Below are 20,971 nucleotides of genomic sequence, written 5' to 3' on the forward strand. Positions count from 1 at the left end.
CTACCTGATGCTCCTGGCTCGGCCTGGGTCAATACCTGACGCTCCGGTGTAGTACTGGTACGCCCACTGGTACTCTGGGGTACTACTGGAACCCCACTGATACTCCGGGGTAGTACCGGAACCCCTACTGTTGCTCCGGGGTACACCTCCGGTGTACACCTGCTGTCCCTACGGGCGCGCGGGGGTAGACCCGCCCTCCTTACCTGACCCTCCTGGATAGGCCCGGTATCCCTACCTGATGCTCTGGGCTCGGCCTGGCATCCCTACCCGACGCTCCGGGGTAGTAGCGGTACCCCCACTGGTACTCCGGGGGTAGTACCGATACCCCCAGCGGTGGTCCGGGTTTGTGCCGGTACCCCCACCGGTACTTCAGGGTGCTATTGCTAATCCTACCGGTACTCCGGGATATTAGCGGTAGCCCCAACGCTACTCCGGGGTAGTACCGGTCCCCCTAATGGTCCTCCGGGCTACACCTGGTGTCCCTACTAGCGATACGGGTTAGACCCGCCCTTCCGACCTGAACCTCTCGGTTAGGCATGGTATCCCCACCTGATGCTCGCGGCTCCGCCTGGGTCAAGACCCGACACTCCGGGGGAGTACCGGTACGCCCACTGGTACTCCGGGGTAGTACCGGTACCCCACTGATGCTCCGCGGTGGTACCGGTAACCCCACCGGTGCTCCGGGGTAGTACCGGAACCCCTACTAGTCCTCCGAGGTATGCCTGCTGTCCCTTCGGGTGCACGGGGGTAGACCCCGCCCTTCCTCCCTTACCCTCTGGCTTAGGCCTGTTATCCCTGCCTGATGCTCCGGGCTCAGCGTGGCGTCCCTACCCGACGCTTCGGGGTAGTACCGGTAGACCCACCGGTACTCCGGGGAAGTACAGGTACCCCCACCGGTACTCCGGGGTAGTACCGCTGCCCCTAACGGTGCTCCGGGGTACACCTGCTGCCCCTACTAGCGCTCGGGGTAAGACCCGCCCTTCCGACCTGACCCTCTTGTTTAGGCCCGGTATCCCTACCTGATGCTCCCGGCTCGGCCTGGGTCAGTAACCGATGCTCCGGTGTAGCACCGGTACGCCCACCGGTACTCCGGGGTAGTACCGGAACCCCACTGATACTCCAGGGTAGTACCGGAAGCCTACTGGTCCTCCGGGGTAGTACCGGTACCCCCGCCGTTTCTCCGGGGCAGTACCGGTACCCCTACTGGTGCTCAGGGGTATGCCTGCTGTCCCTACAGGCGCGCGGGGGTAGGCGCACCCTCTTTACCTGACCCTCAGGGATTGTCCCAGTATCCCTACCTGATGCTCCCGGGTAGGTCTGTCATCCCTTTCCGACCCTTCGGGCTAGTACCGGTACCCCCACTAATACTCGGGGTTGTACCTGTACCCCCACCGGTATTCCGGGGTAGTGCCGGTAACCCCAGCGGTTATCCGGGGTAGTACTGGTACCCCCACCGGTACTCCGCGGTAGTACCAGAACCCCTACTGGTGCTCTGGGGTACACCTACTGTCTCTACTAGCGCTCGGGGTTAGACCCGCCCTTCCGACCTGACCCTCTCGGTTAGGCCCGGTATTCCTACCTGATGCTCCCGGCTCGGCCTGGGTCAATACCCGACGCTCCAGTGTAGTACTGGTACGCCCACTGGTACTCTGGGGTACTACTGGAACCCCACTGATACTCCGGGGTAGTACCGGAACCCCTACTGTTGCTCCGGGGTACACCTCCGGTGTACACCTGCTGTCCCTACGGGCGCGCGGGGGTAGACCCGCCCTCCTTACCTGACCCTCCTGGATAGGCCCGGTATCCCTACCTGATGCTCTGGGCTCGGCCTGGCATCCCTACCCGACGCTCCGGGGTAGTAGCGGTACCCCCACTGGTACTCCGGGGTAGTACCGATACCCCCAGCGGTGGTCCGGGGTTGTACCGGTACCGCCACCGGTACTTCAGGGTGCTATTGCTAATCCTACCGGTACTCCGGGATATTAGCGGTAGCCCCAACGCTACTCCGGGGTAGTACCGGTCCCCCTAATGGTCCTCCGGGCTACACCTGGTGTCCCTACTAGCGATACGGGTTAGACCCGCCCTTCCGACCTGAACCTCTCGGTTAGGCATGGTATCCCCACCTGATGCTCGCGGCTCCGCCTGGGTCAAGACCCGACACTCCGGGGGAGTACCGGTACGCCCACTGGTACTCCGGGGTACTACCGGTACCCCACTGATGCTCCGCGGTGGTACCGGTAACCCCACCGGTGCTCCGGGGTAGTACCGGAACCCCTACTAGTCCTCCGAGGTATGCCTGCTGTCCCTTCGGGTGCACGGGGGTAGACCCCGCCCTTCCTCCCTTACCCTCTGGCTTAGGCCTGTTATCCCTGCCTGATGCTCCGGGCTCAGCGTGGCATCCCTACCCGACGCTCCGGGGTAGTACCGGTAGACCCACCGGTACTCCGGGGAAGTACAGGTACCCCCACCGGTACTCCGGGGTAGTACCGGTGCCCCTAACGGTGCTCCGGGGTACACCTGCTGCCCCTACTAGCGCTCGGGGTTAGACCCGCCCCTCCCTACCTGACCCTCTGGGATATGCCCTGTTTCCCTGCGTAATCCTCCGGGCTCGGCCTGGCGTCCCTACCCGACGCCCAGGGGTACTACCTCTACGCCCACTGGTACTCCGAGGTAGTACCGGTACACCCACCGGTACTCCGGGGTAGTACCGGAACCCCTACTCGTCCTCCGGGGTACGCCTGCTGTCCCTACTGGTGCGCGGGGGTAGACCCCGCCCTTCCTCCCTTACTCGCTGGCTTAGGCCTGTTATCCCTGCCTGATGCTCCGGGCTCAGCGTGGCGTCCCTACCCGACGCTCCGGGGTAGTACCGGTAGACCCACCGGTACTCCGGGGAAGTACAGGTACCCCCACCGGTACTCCGGGGTAGTACCGGTGCCCCTAACGGTGCTCCGGGGTACACCTGCTGCCCCTACTAGCGCTCGGGGTTAGACCCGCCCCTCCCTACCTGACCCTCTGGGATATGCCCTGTTTCCCTGCGTAATCCTCCGGGCTCGGCCTGGCGTCCCTACCCGATGCCCAGGGGTACTACCTCTACGCCCACTGGTACTCCGAGGTAGTACCGGTACACCCACCGGTACTCCGGGGTAGTACCGGAACCCCTACTCGTCCTCCGGGGTACGCCTGCTGTCCCTACTGGTGCGCGGGGGTAGACCCGCCCTTCCTCCCTTACTCGCTGGCTTAGGCCTGGAATCCCTACCTGATGCTCCGCGGTAGGCCTGGCGTCCCTACCTGATGCTCCGGGGAAGAACCGGTACCCCCATCGGTACTCCGGGGTAGTACCGGTAAACCCAACAGTTTTCCGGGGTATTACCGGTACCCTTATCGGTACTCCGGGGTGCTACTGGTACCCCCACCGCTACTCCGGGTTAGTACCGGTGCCCCTAATGGTGCTCCGGGGTACACCTGCTGTTCCTACTAGCGCTCGGGGTTAGACCCTCCCTCCCTACCTTCCCTCCCTACCTGACCCCCCGAGATAGGCCTGGTATCCCTAACTGATCCTCCCGGCTTGGCCTGGCTTCCCTACCCGAAGCTCCGGGGCAGTACCTCTACGCCCACCGGTACGCCGGGGTAGTACAGGTAAACCCAACGGTGTTCCGGGGTAGTACCGCTACCCCCACTGGTGCTCCGGGGTAGTCCCGGTATCCCTACCTGATGCTCCGGGGTAGGCCTGTCGTCCCTTTCCGACACTTCAGGCTAGTACCGGTACCCCCACTAATACTCGGGGTTGTACCTGTACCCCCACCGGTATTCCGGGGTAGTGCCGGTAACCCCAGCGGTTATCCGGGGTAGTACTGGTACCCCCACCGGTGCTCCGCAGTAGTACCAGAACCCCTACTGGTGCTCTGGGGTACACCTACTGTCTCTACTAGCGCTCGGGGTTAGACCCGCCCTTCCGACCTGACCCTCTCGGTTAGGCCCGGTATTCCTACCTGATGCTCCCGGCTCGGCCTGGGTCAATACCCGACGCTCTGGTGTAGTACTGGTACGCCCACTGGTACTCTGGGGTACTACTGGAACCCCATTGATACTCCGGGGTAGTACCGGAACCCCTACTGTTGCTCCGGGGTACACCTCCGGTGTACACCTGCTGTCCCTATGGGCGCGCGGGGGTACACCCGCCCTCCTTACCTGACCCTCTCGTTTAGGCCCGGTATCCCTACCTGATGCTCCCGTCTCGGCCTGGGTCAGTAACCGATGCTCCGGTGTAGTAGCGGTACCCCCACTGGTACTCCGGGGTAGTACCGATACCCCCAGCGGTGGTCCGGGGTTGTACCGGTACTTCAGGGTGCTATTGCTAATCCTACCGGTACTCCGGGATATTAGCGGTAGCCCCAGCGCTACTCCGGGGTAGTACCGGTCCCCCTAATGGTCCTCCGGGCTACACCTGGTGTCCCTACTAGCGATACGGGTTAGACCCGCCCTTCCGACCTGAACCTCTCGGTTAGGCATGGTATCCCCACCTGATGGTCGCGGCTCTGCCTGGGTCAAAACCCGACACTCCGGGGGAGTACCGGTACGCCCACTGGTACTCCGGGGTACTACCGGTACCCCACTGGTGCTCCGCGGTGGTACCGGTAACCCCACCGGTGCTCCGGGGTAGTACCGGAACCCCTACTAGTCCTCCGAGGTACGCCTGCTGTCCCTTCGGGTGCACGGGGGTAGACCCCGCCCTTCCTCCCTTACCCTCTGGCTTAGGCCTGGTATCCCTACCTGATGCTCTGGGCTCAGCGTGGCGTCCCTACCCGACACTCCGGTGTAGTACCGGTACACCCACCGGTACTCCGGGGAAGTACAGGTACCCCCACCGGTACTCCGGGGTAGTACCGGTGCCCCTAACGGTGCTCCGGGGTACACAAGCTGCCCCTACTAGCGCTCGGGGTTAGACCCGCCCCTCCCTACCTGACCCTCTGGGATATGCCCTGTTTCCCTGCGTAATCCTCCGGGCTCGGCCTGGCGTCCCTACCCGACGCCCAGGGGTACTACCTCTACGCCCACTGGTACTCCGAGGTAGTACCTGTACGCCCACCGGTACTCCGCGGTAGTACCAGAAACCCTACAGGTGCTCTGGGGTACACCTGCTGTCTCTACTAGCGCTCGGGGTAAGACCCGCCCTTCCGACCTGACCCTCTTGTTTAGGCCCGGTATCCCTACCTGATGCTCCCGGCTCGGCCTGGGTCAGTAACCGATGCTCCGGGGTAGCACCGGTACGCCCACCGGTACTCCGGGGTAGTACCGGAACCCCACTGATACTCCAGGGTAGTACCGGAACCCTACTGGTCCTCCGGGGTAGTACCAGTACCCCCACCGTTTCTCCGGGGCAGTACCGGTACCCCTACTGGTGCTCAGGGGTATGCCTGCTGTCCCTACAGGCGCGCGGGGGTAGGCGCACCCTCTTTACCTGACCCTCAGGGATAGTCCCAGTATCCCTACCTGATGCTCCCGGGTAGGTCTGTCGTCCCTTTCCGACCCTTCGGGCTAGTACCGGTACCCCCACTAATACTCGGGGTTGTACCTTTACCCCCACCGGTATTCCGGGGTAGTGCCGGTAACCCCAGCGGTTATCCGGGGTAGTACTGGTACCCCCACCGGTACTCCGCGGTAGTACCGGTGCCCCTACTGGTGCTCTGGGGTACACCTACTGTCTCTACTAGCGCTCGGGGTTAGACCTGCCTTTCCGACCTGACCCTCTCGGTTAGGCCCGGTATTCCTACCTGATGCTCCCGGCTCGGCCTGGGTCAATACCCGACGCTCCAGTGTAGTACTGGTACGCCCACTGGTACTCTGGGGTACTACTGGAACCCCACTGATACTCCGGGGTAGTACCGGAACCCCTACTGTTGCTCCGGGGTACACCTCCGGTGTACACCTGCTGTCCCTACGGGCGCGCGGGGGTAGACCCGCCCTCCTTACCTGACCCTCCTGGATAGGCCCGGTATCCCTACCTGATGCTCTGGGCTCGGCCTGGCATCCCTACCCGACGCTCCGGGGTAGTAGCGGTACCCCCACTGGTACTCCGGGGTAGTACCGATACCCCCAGCGGTGGTCCGGGGTTGTACCGGTACCGCCACCGGTACTTCAGGGTGCTATTGCTAATCCTACCGGTACTCCGGGATATTAGCGGTAGCCCCAACGCTACTCCGGGGTAGTACCGGTCCCCCTAATGGTCCTCCGGGCTACACCTGGTGTCCCTACTAGCGATACGGGTTAGACCCGCCCTTCCGACCTGAACCTCTCGGTTAGGCATGGTATCCCCACCTGATGCTCGCGGCTCCGCCTGGGTCAAGACCCGACACTCCGGGGGAGTACCGGTACGCCCACTGGTACTCCGGGGTACTACCGGTACCCCACTGATGCTCCGCGGTGGTACCGGTAACCCCACCGGTGCTCCGGGGTAGTACCGGAACCCCTACTAGTCCTCCGAGGTATGCCTGCTGTCCCTTCGGGTGCACGGGGGTAGACCCCGCCCTTCCTCCCTTACCCTCTGGCTTAGGCCTGTTATCCCTGCCTGATGCTCCGGGCTCAGCGTGGCATCCCTACCCGACGCTCCGGGGTAGTACCGGTAGACCCACCGGTACTCCGGGGAAGTACAGGTACCCCCACCGGTACTCCGGGGTAGTACCGGTGCCCCTAACGGTGCTCCGGGGTACACCTGCTGCCCCTACTAGCGCTCGGGGTTAGACCCGCCCCTCCCTACCTGACCCTCTGGGATATGCCCTGTTTCCCTGCGTAATCCTCCGGGCTCGGCCTGGCGTCCCTACCCGACGCCCAGGGGTACTACCTCTACGCCCACTGGTACTCCGAGGTAGTACCGGTACACCCACCGGTACTCCGGGGTAGTACCGGAACCCCTACTCGTCCTCCGGGGTACGCCTGCTGTCCCTACTGGTGCGCGGGGGTAGACCCGCCCTTCCTCCCTTACTCGCTGGCTTAGGCCTGGAATCCCTACCTGATGCTCCACGGTAGGCCTGGCGTCCCTACCTGATGCTCCGGGGAAGAACCGGTACCCCCATCGGTACTCCGGGGTAGTACCGGTAAACCCAACAGTTTTCCGGGGTATTACCGGTACCCTTATCGGTACTCCGGGGTGCTACTGGTACCCCCACCGCTACTCCGGGTTAGTACCGGTGCCCCTAATGGTGCTCCGGGGTACACCTGCTGTTCCTACTAGCGCTCGGGGTTAGACCCTCCCTCCCTACCTTCCCTCCCTACCTGACCCCCCGAGATAGGCCTGGTATCCCTAACTGATCCTCCGGGCTTGGCCTGGCTTCCCTACCCGAAGCTCCGGGGCAGTACCTCTACGCCCACCGGTACGCCGGGGTAGTACAGGTAAACCCAACGGTGTTCCGGGGTAGTACCGCTACCCCCACTGGTGCTCCGGGGTAGTCCCGGTATCCCTACCTGATGCTCCGGGGTAGGCCTGTCGTCCCTTTCCGACACTTCGGGCTAGTACCGGTACCCCCACTAATACTCGGGGTTGTACCTGTACCCCCACCGTTATTCCGGGGTAGTGCCGGTAACCCCAGCGGTTATCCGGGGTAGTACTGGTACCCCCACCGGTGCTCCGCAGTAGTACCAGAACCCCTACTGTTGCTCTGGGGTACACCTCCGGTGTACACCTGCTGTCCCTACGGGCGCGCGGGGGTAGACCCGCCCTCCTTACCTGACCCTCCTGGATAGGCCCGGTATCCCTACCTGATGCTCTGGACTCGGCCTGGCATCCCACCCGACGCTCCTGGGTAGTAGCGGTACCCCCACTGGTACTCCGGGGTAGTACCGATACCCCCAGCGGTGGTCCGGGGTTTTACCGGTACCCCCACCGGTACTTCAGGGTGCTATTGCTAATCCTACCGGTACTCCGGGATATTAGCGGTAGCCCCAACGCTACTCCGGGGTAGTACCGGTCCCCCTAATGGTCCTCCGGGCTACACCTGGTGTCCCTACTAGCGATACGGGTTAGACCCGCCCTTCCGACCTGAACCTCTCGGTTAGGCATGGTATCCCCACCTGATGCTCGCGGCTCCGCCTGGGTCAAGACCCGACACTCCGGGGGAGTACCGGTACGCCCACTGGTAGTCCGGGGTACTACCGGTACCCCACTGATGCTCCGCGGTGGTACCGGTAACCCCACCGGTGCTCCGGGGTAGTACCGGAACCCCTACTAGTCCTCCGAGGTATGCCTGCTGTCCCTTCGGGTGCACGGGGGTAGACCCCGCCCTTCCTCCCTTACCCTCTGGCTTAGGCCTGTTATCCCTGCCTGATGCTCCGGGCTCAGCGTGGCGTCCCTACCCGACGCTTCGGGGTAGTACCGGTAGACCCACCGGTACTCCGGGGAAGTACAGGTACCCCCACCGGTACTCCGGGGTAGTACCGGTGCCCCTAACGGTGCTCCGGGGTACACCTGCTGCCCCTACTAGCGCTCGGGGTTAGACCCGCCCCTCCCTACCTGACCCTCTGGGATATGCCCTGTTTCCCTGCGTAATCCTCCGGGCTCGGCCTGGCGTCCCTACCCGACGCCCAGGGGTACTACCTCTACGCCCACTGGTACTCCGAGGTAGTACCGGTACACCCACCGGTACTCCGGGGTAGTACCGGAACCCCTACTCGTCCTCCGGGGTACGCCTGCTGTCCCTACTGGTGCGCGGGGGTAGACCCGCCCTTCCTCCCTTACTCGCTGGCTTAGGCCTGGAATCCCTACCTGATGCTCCGCGGTAGGCCTGGCGTCCCTACCTGATGCTCCGGGGAAGAACCGGTACCCCCATCGGTACTCCGGGGTAGTACCGGTAAACCCAACAGTTTTCCGGGGTAGTACCGGTACCCTTATCGGTACTCCGGGGTGCTACTGGTACCCCCACCGCTACTCCGGGTTAGTACCGGTGCCCCTAATGGTGCTCCGGGGTACACCTGCTGTTCCTACTAGCGCTCGGGGTTAGACCCTCCCTCCCTACCTTCCCTCCCTACCTCACCCCCCGAGATAGGCCTGGTATCCCTAACTGATCCTCCGGGCTTGGCCTGGCTTCCCTACCCGAAGCTCCGGGGCAGTACCTCTACGCCCACCGGTACGCCGGGGTAGTACAGGTAAACCCAACGGTGTTCTGGGGTAGTCCCGCTACCCCCACTGGTGCTCCGGGGTAGTCCCGGTATCCCTACCTGATGCTCCGGGGTAGGCCTGTCGTCCCTTTCCGACACTTCGGGCTAGTACCGGTACCCCCACCGGTACTTCAGGGTGCTATTGCTAATCCTACCGGTACTCCGGGATATTAGCGGTAGCCCCAACGCTACTCCGGGGTAGTACCGGTCCCCCTAATGGTCCTCCGGGCTACACCTGGTGTCCCTACTAGCGATACGGGTTAGACCCGCCCTTCCGACCTGAACCTCTCGGTTAGGCATGGTATCCCCACCTGATGCTCGCGGCTCCGCCTGGGTCAAGACCCGACACTCCGGGGGAGTACCGGTACGCCCACTGGTAGTCCGGGGTACTACCGGTACCCCACTGGTGCTCCGCGGTGGTACCGGTAACCCCACCGGTGCTCCGGGGTAGTACCGGAACCCCTACTAGTCCTCCGAGGTATGCCTGCTGTCCCTTCGGGTGCACGGGGGTAGACCCCGCCCTTCCTCCCTTACCCTCTGGCTTAGGCCTGGTATCCCTACCTGATGCTCCGGGCTCAGCGTGGCGTCCCTACCCGACGCTTCGGGGTAGTACCGGTAGACCCACCGGTACTCCGGGGAAGTACAGGTACCCCCACCGGTACTCCGGGGCAGTACCGCTGCCCCTAACGGTGCTCCGGGGTACACCTGCTGCCCCTACTAGCGCTCGGGGTTAGACCCGCCCCTCCCTACCTGACCCTCTGGGATATGCCCTGTTTCCCTGCGTAATCCTCCGGGCTCGGCCTGGCGTCCCTACCCGACGCCCAGGGGTACTACCTCTACACCCACTGGTACTCCGAGGTAGTACCGGTACACCCACCGGTACTCCGGGGTAGTACCGGAACCCCTACTCGTCCTCCGGGGTACGCCTCCGGTGTACACCTGCTGTCCCTATGGGCGCGCGGGGGTACACCCGCCCTCCTTACCTGACCCTCTCGTTTAGGCCCGGTATCCCTACCTGATGCTCCCGGCTCGGCCTGGGTCAGTAACCGATGCTCCAGTGTAGTAGCGGTACCCCCACTGGTACTCCGGGGGTAGTACCGATACCCCCAGCGGTGGTCCGGGTTTGTACCGGTACCGCCACCGGTACTTCAGGGTGCTATTGCTAATCCTACCGGTACTCCGGGATATTAGCGGTAGCCCCAGCGCTACTCCGGGGTAGTACCGGTCCCCCTAATGGTCCTCCGGGCTACACCTGGTGTCCCTACTAGCGATACGGGTTAGACCCGCCCTTCCGACCTGAACCTCTCGGTTAGGCATGGTATCCCTACCTGATGGTCGCGGCTCCGCCTGGGTCAAAACCCGACACTCCGGGGGAGTACCGGTACGCCCACTGGTACTCCGGGGTACTACCGGTACCCCACTGATGCTCCGCGGTGGTACCGGTAACCCCACCGGTGCTCCGGGGTAGTACCGGAACCCCTACTAGTCCTCCGAGGTACGCCTGCTGTCCCTTCGGGTGCACGGGGGTAGACCCCGCCCTTCCTCCCTTACCCTCTGGCTTAGGCCTGGTATCCCTACCTGATGCTCTGGGCTCAGCGTGGCGTCCCTACCCGACACTCCGGTGTAGTACCGGTACACCCACCGGTACTCCGGGGAAGTACAGGTACCCCCACCGGTACTCCGGGGTAGTACCGGTGCCCCTAACGGTGCTCCGGGGTACACCTGCTGCCCCTACTAGCGCTCGGGGTTAGACCCGCCCCTCCCTACCTGACCCTCTGGGATATGCCCTGTTTCCCTGCGTAATCCTCCGGGCTCGGCCTGGCGTCCCTACCCGACGCCCAGGGGTACTACCTCTACGCCCACTGGTACTCCGAGGTAGTACCTGTACGCCCACCGGTACTCCGCGGTAGTACCAGAAACCCTACAGGTGCTCTGGGGTACACCTGCTGTCTCTACTAGCGCTCGGGGTAAGACCCGCCCTTCCGACCTGACCCTCTTGTTTAGGCCCGGTATCCCTACCTGATGCTCCCGGCTCGGCCTGGGTCAGTAACCGATGCTCCGGGGTAGCACCGGTACGCCCACCGGTACTCCGGGGTAGTACCGGAACCCCACTGATACTCCAGGGTAGTACCGGAACCCTACTGGTCCTCCGGGGTAGTACCAGTACCCCCACCGTTTCTCCGGGGCAGTACCGGTACCCCTACTGGTGCTCAGGGGTATGCCTGCTGTCCCTACAGGCGCGCGGGGGTAGGCGCACCCTCTTTACCTGACCCTCAGGGATAGTCCCAGTATCCCTACCTGATGCTCCCGGGTAGGTCTGTCGTCCCTTTCCGACCCTTCGGGCTAGTACCGGTACCCCCACTAATACTCGGGGTTGTACCTGTACCCCCACCGGTATTCCGGGGTAGTGCCGGTAACCCCAGCGGTTATCCGGGGTAGTACTGGTACCCCCACCGGTACTCCGCGGTAGTACCGGTGCCCCTACTGGTGCTCTGGGGTACACCTACTGTCTCTACTAGCGCTCAGGGTTAGACCTGCCTTTCCGACCTGACCCTCTCGGTTAGGCCCGGTATTCCTACCTGATGCTCCCGGCTCGGCCTGGGTCAATACCCGACGCTCCAGTGTAGTACTGGTACGCCCACTGGTACTCTGGGGTACTACTGGAACCCCACTGATACTCCGGGGTAGTACCGGAACCCCTACTGTTGCTCCGGGGTACACCTCCGGTGTACACCTGCTGTCCCTACGGGCGCGCGGGGGTAGACCCGCCCTCCTTACCTGACCCTCCTGGATAGGCCCGGTATCCCTACCTGATGCTCTGGGCTCGGCCTGGCATCCCTACCCGACGCTCCGGGGTAGTAGCGGTACCCCCACTGGTACTCCGGGGTAGTACCGATACCCCCAGCGGTGGTCCAGGGTTGTACCGGTACCGCCACCGGTACTTCAGGGTGCTATTGCTAATCCTACCGGTACTCCGGGATATTAGCGGTAGCCCCAACGCTACTCCGGGGTAGTACCGGTCCCCCTAATGGTCCTCCGGGCTACACCTGGTGTCCCTACTAGCGATACGGGTTAGACCCGCCCTTCCGACCTGAACCTCTCGGTTAGGCATGGTATCCCCACCTGATGCTCGCGGCTCCGCCTGGGTCAAGACCCGACACTCCGGGGGAGTACCGGTACGCCCACTGGTACTCCGGGGTACTACCGGTACCCCACTGATGCTCCGCGGTGGTACCGGTAACCCCACCGGTGCTCCGGGGTAGTACCGGAACCCCTACTAGTCCTCCGAGGTATGCCTGCTGTCCCTTCGGGTGCACGGGGGTAGACCCCGCCCTTCCTCCCTTACCCTCTGGCTTAGGCCTGGTATCCCTACCTGATGCTCCGGGCTCAGCGTGGCGTCCCTACCCGACGCTTCGGGGTAGTACCGGTAGACCCACCGGTACTCCGGGGAAGTACAGGTACCCCCACCGGTACTCCGGGGTAGTACCGCTGCCCCTAACGGTGCTCCGGGGTACACCTGCTGCCCCTACTAGCGCTCGGGGTTAGACCCGCCCCTCCCTACCTGACCCTCTGGGATATGCCCTGTTTCCCTGCGTAATCCTCCGGGCTCGGCCTGGCGTCCCTACCCGACGCCCAGGGGTACTACCTCTACGCCCACTGGTACTCCGAGGTAGTACCGGTACACCCACCGGTACTCCGGGGTAGTACCGGAACCCCTACTCGTCCTCCGGGGTACGCCTGCTGTCCCTACTGCTGCGCGGGGGTAGACCCGCCCTTCCTCCCTTACTCGCTGGCTTAGGCCTGGAATCCCTACCTGATGCTCCGCGGTAGGCCTGGCGTCCCTACCTGATGCTCCGGGGAAGAACCGGTACCCCCATCGGTACTCCGGGGTAGTACCGGTAAACCCAACAGTTTTCCGGGGTATTACCGGTACCCTTATCGGTACTCCGGGGTGCTACTGGTACCCCCACCGCTACTCCGGGTTAGTACCGGTGCCCCTAATGGTGCTCCGGGGTACACCTGCTGTTCCTACTAGCGCTCGGGGTTAGACCCTCCCTCCCTACCTTCCCTCCCTACCTGACCCCCCGAGATAGGCCTGGTATCCCTAACTGATCCTCCCGGCTTGGCCTGGCTTCCCTACCCGAAGCTCCGGGGCAGTACCTCTACGCCCACCGGTACGCCGGGGTAGTACAGGTAAACCCAACGGTGTTCCGGGGTAGTACCGCTACCCCCACTGGTGCTCCGGGGTAGTCCCGGTATCCCTACCTGATGCTCCGGGGTAGGCCTGTCGTCCCTTTCCGACACTTCGGGCTAGTACCGGTACCCCCACTAATACTCGGGGTTGTACCTGTACCCCCACCGGTATTCCGGGGTAGTGCCGGTAACCCCAGCGGTTATCCGGGGTAGTACTGGTACCCCCACCGGTGCTCCGCAGTAGTACCAGAACCCCTACTGGTGCTCTGGGGTACACCTACTGTCTCTACTAGCGCTCGGGGTTAGACCCGCCCTTCCGACCTGACCCTCTCGGTTAGGCCTGGTATTCCTACCTGATGCTCCCGGCTCGGCCTGGGTCAATACCCGACGCTCCGGTGTAGTACTGGTACGCCCACTGGTACTCTGGGGTACTACTGGAACCCCATTGATACTCCGGGGTAGTACCGGAACCCCTACTGTTGCTCCGGGGTACACCTCCGGTGTACACCTGCTGTCCCTACGGGCGCGCGGGGGTACACCCGCCCTCCTTACCTGACCCTCTCGTTTAGGCCCGGTATCCCTACCTGATGCTCCCGGCTCGGCCTGGGTCAGTAACCGATGCTCCAGTGTAGTAGCGGTACCCCCACTGGTACTCCGGGGGTAGTACCGATACCCCCAGCGGTGGTCCGGGGTTGTACCGGTACCGCCACCGGTACTTCAGGGTGCTATTGCTAATCCTACCGGTACTCCGGGATATTAGCGGTAGCCCCAGCGCTACTCCGGGGTAGTACCGGTCCCCCTAATGGTCCTCCGGGCTACACCTGGTGTCCCTACTAGCGATACGGGTTAGACCCGCCCTTCCGACCTGAACCTCTCGGTTAGGCATGGTATCCCCACCTGATGGTCGCGGCTCTGCCTGGGTCAAAACCCGACACTCCGGGGGAGTACCGGTACGCCCACTGGTACTCCGGAGTACTACCGGTACCCCACTGATGCTCCGCGGTGGTACCGGTAACCCCACCGGTGCTCCGGGGTAGTACCGGAACCCCTACTAGTCCTCCGAGGTACGCCTGCTGTCCCTTCGGGTGCACGGGGGTAGACCCCGCCCTTCCTCCCTTACCCTCTGGCTTAGGCCTGTTATCCCTGCCTGATGCTCCGGGCTAAGCGTGGCGTCCCAACCCGACGCTCCGGGGTAGTACCGGTACACCCACCGGTACTCCGGGGAAGTACGGGTACCCCCACCGGTACTCCGGGGTAGTACCGGTGCCCCTAACGGTGCTCTGGGGTACACCTGCTGTCTCTACTAGCGCTCGGGGTAAGACCCGCCCTTCCAACCTGACCCTCTCGGTTAGGCCCGGTATCCCTACCTGATGCTCCCGGCTCGGCCTGGGTCAATACCCAACGCTCCGGTGTAGTACTGGTACGCCCACTGGTACTCTGGGGTACTACTGGAACCCCACTGATGATCCGAGGTAGTACCGGTACACCCACCGGTACTCCGGGGTAGTACCGGAACCCCTACTCGTCCTCTGGGGTACGCCTGCTGTCCCTACTGGTGCGCGGGGGTAGACCCGCCCTTCCTCCCTTACTCGCTGGGTTAGGCCTGGAATCCCTACCTGATGCTCCGCGGTAGGCCTGGCGTCCCTACCTGATGCTCCGGGGAAGAACCGGTACCCCCATCGGTACTCCGGGGTGCTACTGGTACCCCCACCGCTACTCCGGGTTAGTACCGGTGCCCCTAATGGTGCTCCGGGGTACACCTGCTGTTCCTACTAGCGCTCGGGGTTAGACCCGCCCTTCCGACCTGACCCTCTCGTTTAGGCCCGGTATCCCTACCTGATGCTCCCGGCTCGGCCTGGGTCACTAACCGATGCTCCGGTGTAGCACCGGTACGCCCACCGGTACTCCGGGGTAGTACCGGAACCCCACTGATACTCCAGGGTAGTACCGGAACCCTAATGGTCCTCCGGGGTAGTACCGGTACCCCCGCCGTTTCTCCGGGGCAGTACCGGTACCCCTACTGGTGCTCAGGGGTATGCCTGCTGTCCCTACAGGCGCGCGGGGGTAGGCGCACCCTCTTTACCTGACCCTCAGGGATAGTCCCAGTATCCCTACCTGATGCTCCCGGGTAGGCCTGTCGTCCCTTTCCGACCCTTCGGGCTAGTACCGGTACCCCCACTAATACTCGGGGTTGTACCTGTACCCCCACCGGTATTCCGGGGTAGTGCCGGTAACCCCAGCGGTTATCCAGGGTAGTACTGGTACCCCCACCGGTACTCCGCGGTAGTACCGGTGCCCCTACTGGTGCTCTGGGGTACACCTACTGTCTCTACTAGCGCTCGGGGTTAGACCCGCCCTTCCGACCTGACCCTCTCGGTTAGGCCTGGTATTCCTACCTGATGCTCCCGGCTCGGCCTGGGTCAATACCCGACGCTCCGGTGTAGTACTGGTACGACCACTGGTACTCTGGGGTACTACTGGAACCCCATTGATACTCCGGGGTAGTACCGGAACCCCTACTGTTGCTCCGGGGTACACCTCCGGTGTACACCTGCTGTCCCTATGGGCGCGCGGGGGTACACCCGCCCTCCTTACCTGACCCTCTCGTTTAGGCCCGGTATCCCTACCTGATGCTCCCGGCTCGGCCTGGGTCAGTAACCGATGCTCCAGTGTAGTAGCGGTACCCCCACTGGTACTCCGGGGGTAGTACCGATACCCCCAGCGGTGGTCCGGGGTTGTACCGGTACCGCCACCGGTACTTCAGGGTGCTATTGCTAATCCTACCGGTACTCCGGGATATTAGCGGTAGCCCCAACGCTACTCCGGGGTAGTACCGGTCCCCCTAATGGTCCTCCGGGCTACACCTGGTGTCCCTACTAGCGATACGGGTTAGACCCGCCCTTCCGACCTGAACCTCTCGGTTAGGCATGGTATCCCTACCTGATGCTCGCGGCTCCGCCTGGGTCAAGACCCGACACTCCGGGGGAGTACCGGTACGCCCACTGGTACTCCGGGGTACTACCGGTACCCCACTGATGCTCCGCGGTGGTACCGGTAACCCCACCGGTGCTCCGGGGTAGTACCGGAACCCCTATTAGTCCTCCGAGGTACGCCTGCTGTCCCTTCGGGTGCACGGGGGTAGACCCCGCCCTTCCTCCCTTACCCTCTGGCTTAGGCCTGGTATCCCTACCTGATGCTCCGGGCTCAGCGTGGCGTCCCTACCCGACGCTCCGGGGTAGTACCGGTACACCCACCGGTACTCCGGGGAAGTACAGGTACCCCCACCGGTACTCCGGGGTAGTACCGGTGCCCCTAACGGTGCTCCGGGGTACACCTGCTGCCCCTACTAGCGCTCGGGGTTAGACCCGCCCCTCCCTACCTGACCCTCTGGGATATGCCCTGTTTCCCTGCGTAATCCTCCGGGCTCGGCCTGGCGTCCCTACCCGACGCCCAGGGGTACTACCTCTACGCCCACTGGTACTCCGAGGTAGTACCTGTACGCCCACCGGTACTCCGCGGTAGTACCAGAAACCCTACAGGTGCTCTGGGGTACACCTGCTGTCTCTACTAGCGCTCGGGGTAAGACCCGCCCTTCCGACCTGACCCTCTTGTTTAGGCCCGGTATCCCTACCTGATGCTCCCGGCTCGGCCTGGGTCAGTAACCGATGCTCCGGGGTAGCACCGGTACGCCCACCGGTACTCCGGGGTAGTACCGGAACCCCACTGATACTCCAGGGTAGTACCGGAACCCTACTGGTCCTCCGGGGTAGTACCAGTACCCCCACCGTTTCTCCGGGGCAGTACCGGTACCCCTACTGGTGCTCAGGGGTATGCCTGCTGTCCCTACAGGCGCGCGGGGGTAGGCGCACCCTCTTTACCTGACCCTCAGGGATAGTCCCAGTATCCCTACCTGATGCTCCCGGGTAGGTCTGTCGTCCCTTTCCGACCCTTCGGGCTAGTACCGGTACCCCCACTAATACTCGGGGTTGTACCTGTACCCCCACCGGTATTCCGGGGTAGTGCCGGTAACCCCAGCGGTTATCCGGGGTAGTACTGGTACCCCCACCGGTACTCCGCGGTAGTACCGGTGCCCCTACTGGTGCTCTGGGGTACACCTACTGTCTCTACTAGCGCTCAGGGTTAGACCTGCCTTTCCGACCTGACCCTCTCGGTTAGGCCCGGTATTCCTACCTGATGCTCCCGGCTCGGCCTGGGTCAATACCCGACGCTCCAGTGTAGTACTGGTACGCCCACTGGTACTCTGGGGTACTACTGGAACCCCATTGATACTCCGGGGTAGTACCGGAACCCCTACTGTTGCTCCGGGGTACACCTCCGGTGTACACCTGCTGTCCCTACGGGCGCGCGGGGGTAGACCCGCCCTCCTTACCTGACCCTCCTGGATAGGCCCGGTATCCCTACCTGATGCTCTGGGCTCGGCCTGGCATCCCTACCCGACGCTCCGGGGTAGTAGCGGTACCCCCACTGGTACTCCGGGGTAGTACCGATACCCCCAGCGGTGGTCCGGGGTTGTACCGGTACCGCCACCGGTACTTCAGGGTGCTATTGCTAATCCTACCGGTACTCCGGGATATTAGCGGTAGCCCCAACGCTACTCCGGGGTAGTACCGGTCCCCCTAATGGTCCTCCGGGCTACACCTGGTGTCCCTACTAGCGATACGGGTTAGACCCGCCCTTCCGACCTGAACCTCTCGGTTAGGCATGGTATCCCTACCTGATGCTCGCGGCTCCGCCTGGGTCAAGACCCGACACTCCGGGGGAGTACCGGTACGCCCACTGGTACTCCGGGGTACTACCGGTACCCCACTGATGCTCCGCGGTGGTACCGGTAACCCCACCGGTGCTCCGGGGTAGTACCGGAACCCCTACTAGTCCTCCGAGGTATGCCTGCTGTCCCTTCGGGTGCACGGGGGTAGACCCCGCCCTTCCTCCCTTACCCTCTGGCTTAGGCCTGGTATCCCTGCCTGATGCTCCGGGCTAAGCGTGGCGTCCCAACCCGACGCTCCGGGGTAGTACCGGTACACCCACCGGTACTCCGGGGAAGTACGGGTACCCCCACCGGTACTCCGGGGTAGTACCGGTGCCCCTAACGGTGCTCTGGGGTACACCTGCTGTCTCTACTAGCGCTCGGGGTAAGACCCGCCCTTCCAACCTGACCCTCTCGGTTAGGCCCGGTATCCCTACCTGATGCTCCCGGCTCGGCCTGGGTCAATACCCGACGCTCCGGTGTAGTACTAGTACGCCCACTGGTACTCTGGGGTACTACTGGAACCCCACTGATGATCCGAGGTAGTACCGGTACACCCACCGGTACTCCGGGGTAGTACCGGAACCCCTACTCGTCCTCTGGGGTACGCCTGCTGTCCCTACTGGTGCGCGGGGGTAGACCCGCCCTTCCTCCCTTACTCGCTGGGTTAGGCCTGGAATCCCTACCTGATGCTCCGCGGTAGGCCTGGCGTCCCTACCTGATGCTCCGGGGAAGAACCGGTACCCCCATCGGTACTCCGGGGTGCTACTGGTACCCCCACCGGTACTCCGGGTTAGTACCGGTGCCCCTAATGGTGCTCCGGGGTACACCTGCTGTTCCTACTAGCGCTCGGGGTTAGACCCGCCCTTCCGACCTGACCCTCTCGTTTAGGCCCGGTATCCCTACCTGATGCTCCCGGCTCGGCCTGGGTCACTAACCGATGCTCCGGTGTAGCACCGGTACGCCCACCGGTACTCCGGGGTAGTACCGGAACCCCACTGATACTCCAGGGTAGTACCGGAACCCTAATGGTCCTCCGGGGTAGTACCAGTACCCCCACCGTTTCTCCGGGGCAGTACCGGTACCCCTACTGGTGCTCAGGGGTATGCCTGCTGTCCCTACAGGCGCGCGGGGGTAGGCGCACCCTCTTTACCTGACCCTCAGGGATAGTCCCAGTATCCCTACCTGATGCTCCCGGGTAGGTCTGTCGTCCCTTTCCGACCCTTCGGGCTAGTACCGGTACCCCCACTAATACTCGGGGTTGTACCTGTACCCCCACCGGTATTCCGGGGTAGTGCCGGTAACCCCAGCGGTTATCCGGGGTAGTACTGGTACCCCCACCGGTGCTCCGCAGTAGTACCAGAACCCCTACTGGTGCTCTGGGGTACACCTACTGTCTCTACTAGCGCTCGGGGTTAGACCCGCCCTTCCGACCTGACCCTCTCGGTTAGGCCTGGTATTCCTACCTGATGCTCCCGGCTCGGCCTGGGTCAATACCCGACGCTCCGGTGTAGTACTGGTACGCCCACTGGTACTCTGGGGTACTACTGGAACCCCACTGATACTCCGGGGTAGTACCGGAACCCCTACTGTTGCTCCGGGGTACACCTCCGGTGTACACCTGCTGTCCCTATGGGCGCGCGGGGGTACACCCGCCCTCCTTACCTGACCCTCTCGTTTAGGCCCGGTATCCCTACCTGATGCTCCCGGCTCGGCCTGGGTCAGTAACCGATGCTCCAGTGTAGTAGCGGTACCCCCACTGGTACTCCGGGGGTAGTACCGATACCCCCAGCGGTGGTCCGGGGTTGTACCGGTACCGCCACCGGTACTTCAGGGTGCTATTGCTAATCCTACCGGTACTCCGGGATATTAGCGGTAGCCCCAACGCTACTCCGGGGTAGTACCGGTCCCCCTAATGGTCCTCCGGGCTACACCTGGTGTCCCTACTAGCGATACGGGTTAGACCCGCCCTTCCGACCTGAACCTCTCGGTTAGGCATGGTATCCCTACCTGATGGTCGCGGCTCCGCCTGGGTCAAGACCCGACACTCCGGGGGAGTACCGGTACGCCCACTGGTACTCCGGGGTACTACCGGTACCCCACTGGTGCTCCGCGGTGGTACCGGTAACCCCACCGGTGCTCCGGGGTAGTACCGGAACCCCTACTAGTCCTCCGAGGTACGCCTGCTGTCCCTTCGGGTGCACGGGGGTAGACCCCGCCCTTCCTCCCTTACCCTCTGGCTTAGGCCTGGTATCCCTGCCTGATGCTCCGGGCTCAGCGTGGCATCCCTACCCGACGCTCCGGGGTAGTACCGGTACACCCACCGGTACTCCGGGGAAGTACAGGTACCCCCACCGGTACTCCGGGGTAGTACCGGTGCCCCTAACGGTGCTCCGGGGTACACCTGCTGCCCCTACTAGCGCTCGGGGTTAGACCCGCCCCTCCCTACCTGACCCTCTGGGATATGCCCTGTTTCCCTGCGTAATCCTCCGGGCTCGGCCTGGCGTCCCTACCCGACGCCCAGGGGTACTACCTCTACGCCCACTGGTACTCCGAGGTAGTACCGGTACACCCACCGGTACTCCGGGGTAGTACCGGAACCCCTACTCGTCCTCCGGGGTACGCCTGCTGTCCCTACTGGTGCGCGGGGGTAGACCCGCCCTTCCTCCCTTACTCGCTGGCTTAGGCCTGGAATCCCTACCTGATGCTCCGCGGTAGGCCTGGCGTCCCTACCTGATGCTCCGGGGAAGAACCGGTACCCCCATCGGTACTCCGGGGTAGTACCGGTAAACCCAACAGTTTTCCGGGGTAGTACCGGTACCCTTATCGGTACTCCGGGGTGCTACTGGTACCCCCACCGGT

The sequence above is a fragment of the Haliaeetus albicilla genome, chromosome W (genome assembly GCF_947461875.1).
Source record: "Haliaeetus albicilla chromosome W, bHalAlb1.1, whole genome shotgun sequence".
Taxonomy (NCBI): domain Eukaryota; kingdom Metazoa; phylum Chordata; class Aves; order Accipitriformes; family Accipitridae; genus Haliaeetus; species Haliaeetus albicilla.